This window comes from Lissotriton vulgaris, unplaced genomic scaffold (genome assembly GCF_964263255.1).
Source record: "Lissotriton vulgaris unplaced genomic scaffold, aLisVul1.2 SCAFFOLD_291, whole genome shotgun sequence".
Classification (NCBI taxonomy): Eukaryota; Metazoa; Chordata; class Amphibia; order Caudata; family Salamandridae; genus Lissotriton; species Lissotriton vulgaris.
Genome location: NW_028248508.1, coordinates 1,005,835 through 1,020,642, shown reverse-complemented (window position 1 = coordinate 1,020,642; position 14,808 = coordinate 1,005,835). Strand labels below are relative to the sequence as shown.

At 43.5% G+C, this 14,808-nt stretch overlaps 1 long non-coding RNA gene across 1 annotated transcript; it reads right to left on the bottom strand.

The window, feature by feature from the left end:
- Positions 1-11,043: 11,043 nt before the first annotated feature.
- Positions 11,044-11,985, bottom strand: LOC147664090 (uncharacterized). The gene is made up of 3 exons (XR_015305195.1): positions 11,892-11,985; positions 11,711-11,797; positions 11,044-11,154 (listed from the first exon to the last, which is right to left on the bottom strand). It is a non-coding gene; the product is annotated as an uncharacterized LOC147664090 (long non-coding RNA).
- Positions 11,986-14,808: the final 2,823 nt, after the last annotated feature.

Sequence of the window (14,808 nt, the reverse complement as noted above, 5' to 3'; positions counted from 1 at the left end):
TTGAAGGTGATTTTACTAATGTTTTTACCGGGAAAATAAAAATGGAGCCCAATGGTGCCTGATATGGGGTTGGGACCCAAGGTCAGTTGTGAGATAAGGTGCATTGGAGAGGAGTGGGTATAATCAAGCCTGTAAGGGAGTGCGTTGCAGAGTCCAGGGTCAGGTGGAGGTAGTAATGAAGAGGGATTCTCCCTGAAGGCTCCCACAGAGGAAGCCTGTGAAGTGTCACTTGCCTAATACCCCCACCTTAGAAACCACCTCTTCCCATCAAAGGAACATTACATGGAAAAAACACTTTTGAGAGTGATAATATTCAGGAAGAGATTTGAAAAGAGTGTATTTTACTGGGCTTTGTAAGACTAAGAAGAGATAAAGGAGGGCCCTGAAGCAGGTCTGCCTAGACAAATATCCGACAAATCAAGCCCGCAGTGGCCCAGCCAAATGCACCCTCGGCCCACCCAAATAAAAATTCCTGGAGCCGGGCCTGCTGGGGCATGATTTTAGCGCAACACGGCTGGACAAAACAGTACAATGCAACAACCGCAACCTCTGTATTGGACGTTTTTTGTACCTTAGCAGTGACACTACATTCGGGGAACTTTGACATCATAAAACATCAACAGAAGGCAACATTTTCAAACTGTGCTTTGCAGGATAGGTTGTTGGTAATCCTTTTTTCATCAGGCCTCCTGGGATGGAATTGATATGTGTATGTGAACACATTTCATTTGATTTGGTGTGTGAAAAACTGTTGGGTTTTATACACACGTCACTGCCTGCTTCCTTCCTTTACAGTTGGTTCCCTGCTGCCACTTCTCGCTGAGCTCTACACTTCATTGTTTCACTGTAACTAATGTGTATCTCCCTGCCTCCCATATAAAGCACTTCACCTGTGGTGACGGGAGGGCTTTAAGTAGGCAGGGTCCTGCCGGTTTTTGCCATCAGTCTCAGAATGAAAAGAAATCGTAACTCTGCAGCAGTGCCACCCTTCACTGCCTTTGATGTAACTAAAAAAGACTCCTTATAGTTCTTTCAGTCTCATCATGTCAGATCTGAAGCATTTTCAATGTTATATACAACGAAGCCATAGTTGTTGACTATCTTATGCAACTAACAACCACTGACAAAGCCAATAGTCCTGGCTTTTTGTATGTGTAATTTTACTTGTTATAATTTATATCTGGATGCAATGACAAAAGAAGCAAAAATACCTGTCGGGCGGCACACTATGCTAAACACAGATTTTAAGCTTACTGTGCTTTTAAGCCACGCCCTTCATTACATCGGTCACACCCCTTTGAGAGACCCCACAGTTTTTTCATCCCACTTAAAACTCTGGGTGACGGCGGGTGATACTAGGCTCCTTGAGAAACCCACTGATTGAGTAGCAAAAAAACAAGGGGGCAGGTAAGTACAGAATTTTAATTTAAGTGTTTTAAGCCACTCCCTTAATTACATTGGCCACGCCCCTAGAGAGCCCCCTCCCAGTTTTTTCATCACACTTAAACCCCTGACTACAAGCATGACGTGCTTTGATGTGTCATCCGGTGGTGTCAACGGACTTACTTCACGCCTATGACTCGCGGCAGGAGAGAGCGAACAGACACAGGTATATTATTGTTTCAAAAGGACCAGCTGCAAAGTTCCTTGCCTCCAGCAATTTTCAGGCAATAATAAATATGTCAAGATAACTCTGGTGATTACTGTTCTGCCTGGAGAGCGCTAGGAATTTGCTCTAGTGGAAGTTTTACGGTAGCACAGAGGGTTAATATGCCTGCTGCAAAGAACGTGTATCATGCAGATCACATAGAATAGAATAGAATGAAAATTGTTTAGTGGGTTACTACTTTTGTCAGAGAGATAATTTTGTTACTTGCAGTTCATAAGTTAAAATCCTAATATAGATAATTGTCATCAAAGAACTTAATGCATACTGCAAGGTATAGATTCGAGCGTTATGATTTTTTCCCCAGCCATTCATTATCTTAATGTTTTGAAAAGGGCTCATTTGGGTACAAAGCGATTCTTATTGAAGAGAAACCCGAACCATGGTTTTACATTTTAAATTCCAAGTTTGTTCTTCTCCAGACAAAGCACTCTTAAACTATACTGACTACCAGCATGAATGACATGTCACTCCTACACCTTGCAGTCCTCTGTCATATGTAACATTTCTTATGCACCGATTTCATACCTATGATTGATTGTCTCTGTTTAATGTGTGTGCAATGTAAAGTACACCCTGCACTGGTATGAGGGGCGCTATAAAACAAATGAAATGCATCTCAGAGAGTGTGTTAAGGTAGACTTGAGCGGCACTGTTAAAGGGTAATTGTGAGGGAATCACTGGCAGAGGTGGTCATTGGGGGCACCAACAAACGTTGTTGCACAGGGCACCACTAGAGCTAAGGCCGCCCGTGCGGGGCATATTGTGTGCCTCTGAGAAAGTATTCATGTTAATTGCAGCGCATGACTGGTGCTGCAATTAACATGAATACTCACACAATCTGCACTGACATTTGTCGCTGCACCCACACACACAGTCCTGTTCCTGTCGCACAGAACCATGGCTGCCACGGCTGCAGACCTTATGAAGGTCGCCGGGAGAGTCATACTAAACAGATTGCAGACCTGGGTGGAAGATCAAGGCATCCTCTCGCAAGTCCAATATGGGTTCAGGGCTGGACTTGGCACCATGGAGCAAGACTTGAATTTACATTGATAATTCCCAAGTATACTATGGCCAAATAGGAAAATTTATTTTTATGCTTTGTAGACCTAAGTTCGGCCTTTGATTGTCTGAACCACGATAAATTGTGGTCCATATTAGCACAATTAGGAGTTGAATCTGAATAAAGGAACTATATAGGGGGCTGGGGCAAGGGTGAGGTACGGAAACAAGGGCGAATGTACCACCAAATTTGACATCCAAAAGGGGGTAAGGCAGGGATGCATTTTAGCACTTTTTTTATTTAATTTGTATATAAACAGCGTAGCATCCCACCTTACGGAAGACCAGTATGATTCTCCTAGAATAAAGAACTCCCCGGTACCCATCCTTTTATATGCAGACGATGCAGTAATCATGGCAAGGACGCAAATTGGCCTCCAAAGATCAATGACTAAATTTTCCAAGTACATGAGTGACAGAGGCCTTAAGATAAATATAAGTAAGACCTTCACCATGTGCTGCACTTCAAAGAAGACCTTAAAATGTAAGATTTTTTTATCAGGCTCCAAAATAGCCACAACAGAATCATTCTCATATTTGGGAATTAATTTTAATAATAAGGGGACCTGGTCCTCGGCAGTGGAGGCAAGAAAAATGGCGTTTGGCAGAGCGATCAGGGCCGTCCGATGTTTTGCAAATAAACTGGGGGGGTCGCCTGATTACAGTATTAATGGACATTTTTTAAACAAAATATGTGTCCACTGCAATGTATGGCGCAGGCCTATGGGGAATACCCAACCCCAATACGATACAGCTCAGAGAAAACAAATTTCTTCGTTATTTATTGGCTGTTCCCCGCAACACCTCAACGTTCGTGTGCCATTAAGAACTAGGCATACACCATATCTCAGACCTAATTACAATCGACCCCATTTTACTGTGGCATAAAGTGTGGTCAACTGAGGAGACAGGCCTGAATAGGGATATAATATTGGATTGTCTAAACCTAGAGGGAGTTTCCAGGATATCCTGGATTAGTTATGTTAAGGGTTTCTTGACCGACATTGGGCATACATAATTCTTTGACTCTCCAGAGTGTCAGTCCCTAGGAAGAAGCTCAAGCACCTATGCTTGCACTTTCTGGAATGCAAACGCTGGATGGCCGAGAAAAGCAAAACATAGGTCATGGAGAACCATTTGATTCTCCAAGGGCAGGGCACCCAGCAATATCTGATTAAGGTGCTAAGCTGTTACTCGAGTATGTTATTGACAAGATTTAGGGGGGGCACTTTCTTTAGAATGATAACGTTTCCGGATTTAAACTGTTGGTCTAAAGATCTGATTCTATGCCCTTGTGACAATGTGTCAAAACAGTCCACCCTACACTGTACACTTTTTTGCAAATTACTCTGCCAAGAATTTTTTTTGTTACCACTCTTAAAAAATTGGGGTCTAAGGCAATGTAGGACCGCTTTGATGAAATTACAAATGCTGGAAGATGAACTAACTATGTACCTTGTCTAATCTTTTTAAAAATCTTTAGTTAGGAATACAATGAATTAACTTAACAAAGTCCAGTGATTGTTGCCTCGACTCTTCCTTATTGCATGCATTTTATTGTATCTTTTATTGCACTTCTTAAATTTAATCAATTCCATTTATAGAATGACGAATGATGTAATTGTATATTTATAATTTTACTGTGCTTTTATGATTTTTATTATCAAAATCGAATAAAGCTGTTTTTGACTTTGATATTGTGGTCAAATATTTTATTTCACAAAGCTTTCTTTTTCTTCATTATCACATATGATGGTGTAAGTATCTACAAATAAGCAATTTCAAGATGTGCACTGTGAATTAATATACAATTATTTCCTTCATACATAATAGGAATCTTGGCCACCTTTAGGTGATACTTGACAACCGACCTGCCTATTAGACCAGTAATTGGTCGTCAGGATTGGGGTACGAATGTTTCTACATTCATGTTTTGTCACTCAAGTTGAAAAACTATCAGTTTCAATAAATAACTTTCAAAGTATTAATATAATCTGATGTAATAGGGTGACATGCTTCCACGTGTTAAAGAAATGCACGTCTTTATTTTCAGGAGACAATCCTATATGTGCTTCTTTCCACGATTTACATACCAAATATTTGCACTGCTCCGCTCTTTCACGGTCTGTAAGCCAAGCCAGTCCCTTGGCTTGGCTCTGCTCTCCCTATTAATGTGGTGGCTCCCCCACTCGAACTGTAATTACCAGTATTATCCAAAGAACTGTACAACATGGAGGAAAAGGCCTGCAGTCTCGGGACATTTGAACGGCCTTGAGTTATTGGAGATAACAGGGAGTGGGTGTAGTGTTACGGCTAGAGTTGTTCGACCTCAAAGCTTGGGAACCGGGTTTGAGTCTCGGCAACGACGCTCAACATCCTGTGATTCTAGGCAAATCACTTAATCTCCCGTGCCTCACAAAAAAGTGTCCATTTGTAACGAAACTGGTGCTCATGTAAAGCGCTCTGATACTCGATGTCTGGGGTCTAGTTCACGCTATATAAAACACTGGGGGGGAAAAAAAGACACTTATGCAACATTAGTATGATATTTTGAATATGGCAAAAAAGTGGTACTCCATGAGCGTTCGTAGCAAGTGATTTAGTGCATGGCACGGTTTTTACCTACAGACAAGCCAGTAGACTGCCACCGCAGAGTCGATGTGCATTCCGACAGAGGAAATGCTGACATCGGCTTTTCTGCTCAACTGGCTGCTATCTAAGGTATGCTTGCAGGGTGCAGCGAAATAACTTAAGAACAGTTGTCGCCATGACTCACTTTATCTTCATGGAAAATGCAGGCAGGCGCTCAAGAGACACAAGCTGTCAAATTAAGGAAAAGTCTCCGTCTTTAATTTACTGGCTGCAGCTGAGTTAACCGCGGTTCCGAACACAAATAGGCTTCGTTGTGCAAACATGTGTCGGCAATAGAAGTTAATTAAGAACCGCAGCCAAGCGCCCAGGCAAGTTAAAACAACAAGCGCTCAACTTAAAACACACGAAGACAAGCAATGGCGTCTCTAACGAAATTAGTGCTCATGTAAAGCACCATGATACTCGATGTCTGGGGTCTAGTTCGTGCTATATAAAACATTGGGGGGGAAAAAGACACTTACGCAGCCTCAGTATGATATTTTGAATATGGCAAAAAAGTGGTACTCCATGAGCGTTCGTAGCAAGTGATTTAGTGGTTAGCACAGTTTTTACCTACAGACAAGCCAGTAGACTGCCACCGCAGAGTCGATGTGTATTCCGACAGAGGAAATGCTGACATCAGCTTTTCTGTTCAACTGGCTGCTATCTAAAGTATGCTTGCAGGGCGCAGCAAAATAGCTTAAGAACTGTTGTCGCTGTAGTGTCACGATGCCCCAAGGATCACGCAACATGATTCCTTCGTTATGCAGGTATCTTTATTACTTCTCTTGTTGTACAGCTTACTCGTGCTTCCTGCCCCACACCCCTTGGTCCTGTTCTGTCCCGCCCCTGCTCACTTGACCGGATGTGGTGTCCGGTGTCCCGTGTCCCCTCCCCAACACCCCTGACCCAAGGGTCTTAGTGCCCACTGCCTGGGCATGACATCTTCCCCTTTGTTGCAAACAAACAGTACATGATGCGGCCTGTGGTCACTGATCGACCAGTGGGGGGGATATAGGGGGGGAAGAGAGAGAGAGAGAAACCGTTCACCTCCGTCACCGTCAGTCGGTCCTTCGAGGATGCACTGTCCGATTTCCTCTGCTGTCTTTGCCGCACTACCACTGAATCCCCTTCTTTGAGTTTTGCTTTGGTGGCGTGCCTCCTTTGATCTGCGTATACCTTCATTTTTGCTCTTGCCTCTTCATCTTTGGCAGCTATGTGACTTCGCTCCACACTTGTCATCGCTTCCATCTACAGTAGCCGTGTCCTGCTTGAGGGCCTGTGGAGCTGTGAGGGGTGTTCTGGTAGTCCCTCAGTATCTGGCATAGGACTTGCCCTGTCGATTTGTGTTATCTTTGCTCTCTGTACAGCCTTCTTTATTGTTCCCATGAACCTTTCCGCCATCCCGTTCGCTTGTGGCTACAGAGGCGTTATTTTCCGGTGACGGATTTCTAGGTACTCCATAAATTTCCGGAACTCTTCTTCTGAGAATGGCGGGCCATTGTCAGTCTTTAGTGTTTGGGGTGAGCCCCATGCTGCAAAAACATCATCCATGACTGGCAGGGTTGCACTTGCTGACGTTGACGCTACTTGTCTTTGCCGAACACCAGGATGTCATCACTGTAGTTCAGGCTATTCTTTACTGGCCTTATTACTTGTCTTATCGTTTCTTGAAATATTTCAGCAGCGGATGATATACCAAAACGTAGGCGCTTATATCGGAACAGACCCGGTGCGTGGAGAACGTCGTGATATACCTGGATTGAGGGTCGAGCTCTAGCTGGTGATATCCCTTGCACAAGTCTAGTTTGGAGAAACGTCTTGTGCCTGTTAGGCAGCTGATCAAAACATCATCGAGGTGAGGTCCAGGGTGTCTTTCTCGTTCGATTGCTGTGTTCGGTAGTCTCATGTCAACACAGATGCGAATCTTGGACGTTTTTTTTGGTACTGCCACTATTGGCGACACCCAGGGCGTCGGTCCTTCAGCTGGTTCTATGATGTCCTGTTTGAGCAGCGCTTCAATCACTTCTTCTACTTGTGGTTGCAGGTGTATTGGCACTCGCCGGTGGTGTTTAGCTATTGGCTTTATTGTTTCATCGATGTGCAACGTTACTTGACGCCCCTTTAGCTTCCCCAGTCCCTGCAGTAGTTTGGGATATTCCTTCAAGATGCTCCTTTTTTCTGACATGCTATGTCATTTCGAGGAGGCCCATCACCTGGGCTGTGACATTACTTAACAGGCAAGGTGCTGGAATGTCACCTCTCAGTACATGAATCTCTTCTTTTATCGTTTGACTTTTGTATGTTAAGTTCTCTGTGAACTTTCCCAGGTTTGTAACTGGTTTCCTTGACCCCCATGTGAATACTTACACTTTCGACGGTTTTGGTGCTGGCTTCACTTCCATCTTCTCGTATTCCGACGCACACATGATGTTGCATGTTGCGCCGCCATCTGGCGCAAAGCGTGCTCTGTGTGGTCCCACGTCTATTGTCACAGACTCAGTCTTCTTTATGTTAATTTTGTCCACAAGGCGGATGCTTTCTTCAGTCCTGCCTTCATCTGTGGGCATGGCAGCGGTGTACGACATGAGGTAGAGTCGCTCTACTTTTTCTTCTTTCCCTTCGTCTCCTGACTCTAGCGAGGACCTTCTGTTTGCGGTTTCTACATGTCTGACGTGTCTGCTTGTTGTCATCCGTGGTCTTCCCGGTCTTCCTCTTTCACCTCTAAACGGCAGCCCCTGACATACACTGGAAAAGTGGTTGCTCCGGTTGCATTTCCTGCATGTTTTGCCAAATGCTGGGCACGTGCCTCTGTGTGGGAACTCAATTCCACATCTATAGCATGTTGATTCAGGTTGCTTTCTTGTTGCCTGTTCATTGTGCCCTTTCTTCCAACTGCTTGTACGGTTGTTCTCTGCCATGCGGTGTGCCTGTTCGACTCGTCGTTCTTTTCCCCGCTTCATTTTTCTTGCTTGTACTGTCGCTCTTGCTTCATCCCCTCGCTAGTGACAGGATCTTTTCCAGTGATGCTGGTTCCTTCAGAATTCTTGTGCGGAACTCCGTGTCACAGCATCCTTCAATGATGCGCAGGTGAATCGCTTGTTCGTTGTTGAACTCACAGTCAGTTACTAGTTTCCTTAGTCGCGTCGCAAAATCATCTAGCGACTCGTCCGCATGTTGGAATGCTATGGTGAAAGTGTAGTGCTCGAAATCAATGTTTCTTTTTGGATCAAATTTGTTTGTTAGGCACTTTATTAGGTCTTTGTACATCGATATTTCATCTTCCGGCAGGGTCACTAGTAGGTCATCTACTTCATCGCCTACCAAGATTGAGGAACAGTCCTAGTTGCTTGGCCTCTATTATGTCAGTGACCTCCATGTATCTCTCAAATCTCCTGACCCATCGCTCCCTTCTTATTCCCACTTGCGGCTCTGAGAGGTTGAATGGGAGGGGTCTGTGATATTGGGCGCTCTGCCTTTCGCTCCTTGGCTCTGCCATTTCCTATCTTTTGTATCCTTGGTTTCCTTGTGCTTTCTTCTTTCTGCCGCTGTTTGCTCTATTCGTTTGTGTTCTTTTTATATATTTTCACTATGTCCTATTTGCATCTCTTTGTGCCTGTCTTTTGTTTTCTTCTTGTTATCTATTTGTGCCTTCTTTTATTATCGCTTATTGGCCTTTTTTTTCTCCTCCTGGTGCTCTTATCAGCACTATTGTGGCTTTTTCAATGTTCGCCTGGCCTCAAAATGGCTGCCGGCCTTTCCTGCTTCCCTATTGGTCCTTTTGCCTGACTTCAAAATGGCCGCCGAGACTCTCGTTGCCTGATTTAAAGATGGCCTACCGTTTTTCTTGCGCACGGATTGGCTCTTTCTGCCTGATCTTAAAATGGCTGCCGAGACTCTCGCGAGAGCTCGCGCCCAATTCCTCGATCTTGGCGCTTATTTCTTTAATCGATCGGCGCTTACCGGACCATCAGGACGTCTCTTTTTAGCGGTCGGGGTGGGCTCCCGCGCAGTTTCTTTTCTCTGTGGCACAAACCAGGGTGGGCTACTGGCTTCGCTTCCCTCGCAGTTCGGCGCTCACCACAGTCCAGGGTGGGCTTCTGGTTTCGAGCTGCTGGGCAGCTGCTGCACACGTCCGTGCTTTGCCCTCGTCGCCAGTTGTAGTGTCGCGATGCCCCAAGGAACACGCAACACGATTCCTTCGTTATGCAGGTATCTTTATTACTTCTCTTGTCATACAGCTTACTCGTGCTTCCTGCCCCTAAGCCCCTTGGTCCTGTTCTGTCCCGCCCCTGCTCCCTTTACCGGATGTGGTGTCCGGTGTCCCTTCCCCACACCCCTGACCCCAGGGTCCTAGTGCCCACTGCCTGGGCATGACAGTCGCCATGACTCATTTTATCTTGATGGAAATGCAGGCAGGTGCTCAAGAGACACGAGCTGTCAAATTAAGAAAAAGTTTCCGTCTTTAATTTACTGGCTGCAGCTGAGTTAACCGCGGTTCCAAACACAAATAGGCTTCGTTGTGCAAAAATGGGAATGCAATAGAAGTTAATTAAGAACCGCAGCCAAGCTCTCAGGCTCTAAGGAAGAATGTGCCTTGACTCGAACAGAAATGCCGCTAGAGCACGGGCAGGAATTGCAACAAGGTGACAGCAACGGAAAGGTATGTACCAGGTATAGGCGATTTCTCGTACTACATGGAGCTAATTTAGCATCTCATCAAGTAATAAAAAAAGTCTGTTTTAATTTAGTGGCTGCAGCGGAGTTAACCATGGTTCCGAACACAAATAGGCTTTGTTGTGTGACAATCTGACGGCAATTGTGCAAAAATGTGACGGCAGTAGAAGTTAATTAAGGAACCACAGCCAATCTCTCAGACAAGTTAAAACAACAAGCGCTGGCCAGACTGCCGCTATAAACAAGCAGCTGAGTCTCTGAGAGAGACAGACAGAAGGGGAAACAAATAGTGCTTCCCCAGTAATTAAAAGCACTAGTGTAACGCCGCGGGTAAAAGATCCAATCCCGCTGGGCGTAGATAAAAGGAGACAGGGTGGCAACAATGAGGGAGTGATATGCCTTCAGTTACATCATTGCACTGCCTTTGGCATAATTTGGCATAATTTGTCCTGCAAAACAACGCGCACTAATGAAAACTTAAGGCGGAGCGGGGACGAGGCTTTTGGAATTGTATCACTTCTAAAAAGCCTTGTATGACGAGTGCAGCGCATGCGCTACTTACGTCAGGCCGGGATCTAAAAATTAGAGGGAACATTGGTTGCAATGTCTGCATTTTAAAATATCTTATGGGGTTCAAGCACCTGCTGTGTAGATCTTTGTGTAGAATGATTCCCTTGGGTCGTGTACAGGAGAAGCTTGGAATTAGCTATAACCACAATCAAATATAAACACACTAACTAAAGAAATTAATCAAAAATGAAGTTACATAACAATTTATTGAAACAATAAAAAGACAATTTACAATTACACTGGAAAAAATGTTAAAAAACAATTAAAATACTATATAATTTTGTGACCAGCACAAAAATGAAGGACAGACAAAACTCAATTGTAAAACATACAAATTGGATATTACAAAGCGTACATTCACAATTAAAATTTCAACGTCCCCTGGTTTTATAACCTTACAATCTTATATACACCGGGGGGGAAAAAAGATGAATTGTACAGAAAATTGCGTCGACGCGTTTCGGTGGTTTGCGTATTATTATGTGCCACCTTTATCAAGACTATTGATTTGTTGTCTGTCGTGTTACTGGATCCTTATGGTTGTCCTACAATAGATATACATACAGTTAATTGGCTGAATTGAGATAACACTATACTTTACAGTAATTCACAGGTACAATGCCTAGCCTATTAATAAACGGTATTACTTAATGGCTGCTCTTTATACGTGAGTTATATATTCTATTACTTCACAATTTTCTCTACATACAAACTCTCAGGAACACAGGGTCCCTCGGTCGTTGGAGCTTAATCTGGTTATGGTATTTGAGACTTCTCTAATAAGAACCTAAATTTCGACACAATGATAGGCACTGTTAGCCTAGTAGGCGTAGCTAGGTGAGGGCAGATACTAACGTGGCATACTCTCCCTAAGTCAGAAAAAAGATTGTGCTTATGGGATGCTAGGCATATGGCTCTCTTTATGCTCTTGCTAATTGTAGAGTATTAGTCTATGCAAAATAGAAGAAGGCATTGACTTCACATCTGTATGTGCATGTATCGGCTGTATCTCTGCTACTAAAGTTCAAAGAGACTCAAAAAAGCTTCGTGGGAGGTAAATACACTTAAAATTGTGTTTCCCTACTCAAGTTCTGCTTTTACCTGTTTGGTCAGGTGGGATTCCTTATTATGTAGGAGATAAAAATTCTTTCAGGATGTGAGGAGATATTCTTATTGGGCGGTAACTATCTGGAGAGAGAAGCATATAAAACCGCTAGAATAAGTAGGAGGTGGAAAAAATCCTATGTCCTTAATATTAATTTAAGCTTATTACTTGACATACCTGGAGGTTACTAATGATTCTCCTATCCGATAAGGATTAGAAAACTTTTCAAAGTCTGTAAATCTTCAGACACTTCTATGTCACTACTCTTTAGTTGTTCTTGACTTGTAGCGGGGATGAATATCAAGATCAATGGCGGTTGGCTTCAATGACCAGAACGAGTCTCTCTTGGGGGAAAAAATGAAAGAGAAGGGAGTACTTTTAGACCTCAATTATATGAGACGGAGTAAATGGTTGTGGAAATGCGCCTGGATTACAAATTTACCAGTAGCGTCATCTTACCTATAATGGTCAAAAAGAGATCTCGCAGTAGAAGGAATAATAGAGGCGCGGTGAGCTGCCTTTACTTTTGTGAGCGTTGGGGTAGTTTCTTAAAAAATGGTATTATCGTATCCCCTAGAGGAGAAGAGTAGAACAATAGTTCAATTTTAGTTCGTTAGATAGTGTGGCCTCTTTAAAAGTTCCCTCCCGGGCTGGGTCTTACCTGCTACAGCAAAAGCGTCTGTTCGTATCGGGTCTTCGTTTTCAAATGAGAGATTCTTAGTGAATCCCAGGCTTTGTTTAAATACACCCCTTTGTGCTGTGATTGGATAAAGCTGAAGTATTAAATGGTCCAATCATATGTGAGTGCTGACAAGTCATAGAATACTATTTTATGTAACACCTGAAAATATATATATATTTTTTAACAAATGTTTCTACTCGCGGGAGCTCCCTCACAGTTGCATCTTATGCTTTTGCCCCGTAGTACTTTTCAGAACATTCAGATCAGCCATACACATGCAGTGCCAGCAACTGACATCCTACACTTTTTGGGATTTTTCTGGCTGACCTTGTTTTTCACCCGAATGGTCTCAACATCCGTGAACCGGCTACAGGTCCTCCAAGTTCTTTTGTTATGTTACATATGCTATATGAAAGCTGTGTGTTCTGTTCATATGAGGTCATAACGCATGATGGAGGTTCCTGAATTAAGGGCAATGCCAAAACTGCTTCCCTTCCATTGGAGCAATCCTTAGGGGCCTGAGATGGAGAGACCACTTAGAAGCTACAATGGAGGTTGGACAGCAGCGCACATTGACCAGCAACACCAGATGGGCGAAACCAGCTTCTCTGCCGATGCAGATCAAGGCCATTTTCTGTCCTCCAGCAGAGAGCCCCCAATTAGGATGTCTACCCTTTGTCTCCTCAGTCCACATGCCAGTGATCATTTGCAACCCCACCTCACTCTAGTGTAAAAAGTCCAGCAAAGATACTCCTGGCTGTAGTTGGGGAGAGGAATGTGAAATGAGTACACCTGTTTATTACCCCTAGCTGCCTTTCGTTTAGGATAAGTACTAACCGTACCTTTTGGAGTGTCTTATTTTAAGTAGCCTCAATTTTTCTACTTCATATAAAAATAGTTATTTTTCAATGTAAAGTTATGAGTGGACAGTGGAGTTTATTCTAAGCTATTCCTGTGTCATGCTACGGCTGCATTCATGACCTTCAACCATCTCTTAAGGGTAAGCTTTGACTACTTGTTGTTCCAGCTGCCATTGCAGAGCCATTGTTACAAACTGACTACGTGTCAGTCCAACTGGAGATTAATACCACCCAAAACCACAGGGCACAAATGCAACTGGAACTGGAAAAATGACCTCATACATGTGTCTAGTGAGGACAGATGTAGTGTCTGAAAACATGCCTATCCATACAAGTGCTGTACCAAGTCCATGCAGCACCACGCCGATGCAAGCTGGGTACTGTGCTGATGTGTTTCTTATGCTCAAATGACCACCTACGTACGGTAGCAGACTAAAAAGTGTTTTATTCCCATATTTAACCTGTTTACAGAAACACAAGCCCAGGTACCAAGTACTCAAGTGTGTTTATACCGCCTATGAGCGCATAAATATAGCTAACGAATAATTCGCCATTTAAAAGAACGCAGTGAGAACTCAATAAAGCATTCGATTTCACATTCCTTCCTACCGCGTATTAGTCAATTGAATATATCGCTCAGCAAGCTTAAAGCGAGCGCGAACATTTCCCACCGCCTTGAGGACCTTAGTGGGAACTGTATTAAGCTTCCAAAGAAACACACCCTTTAACCACCTAACAGCCAATAGAATAGAGCGCTTAGTAAGCTTAAAACGAGCGCGAACATTTCCCACCGCCTTGAGGACCTCATTGGGAACTGTATTAAACTTTCAAAGAAACACACCCCTTAAACACCTAACAGCCAATAGAATAGAGCGCCTAGTAAGCCCAAACATGCAAATAGGCAGCTTCAACAGCACTCACATATGATTGGACCATTTAATACTTCAGCTTTATCCAATCACAGCACAAAGGGGTGTATTTAAACAAAGCCTGGGATTCACTAAGAATCTCTCATTTGAAAACGAAGACCCGATACGAACAGACGCTTTTGCTGTAGCAGGTAAGACCCAGCCCGGGAGGGAACTTTTAAAGAGGCCACACTATCTAACGAACTAAAATTGAACTATTGTTCTACTCTTCTCCTCTAGGGGATACGATAATACCATTTTTTAAGAAACTACCCCAACGCTCACAAAAGTAAAGGCAGCTCACCGCGCCTCTATTATTCCTTCTACTGCGAGATCTCTTTTTGACCATTATAGGTAAGATGACGCTACTGGTAAATTTGTAATCCAGGCGCATTTCCACAACCATTTACTCCGTCTCATATAATTGAGGTCTTAAAGTACTCCCTTCTCTTTCATTTTTTCCCCCAAGAGAGACTCGTTCTGGTCATTGAAGCCAACCGCCATTGATCTTGATATTCATCCCCGCTACAAGTCAAGAACAACTAAAGAGTAGTGACATAGAAGTGTCTGAAGATTTACAGACTTTGAAAAGTTTTCTAATCCTTATCGGATAGGAGAATCATTAGTAACCTCCAGGTATGTCA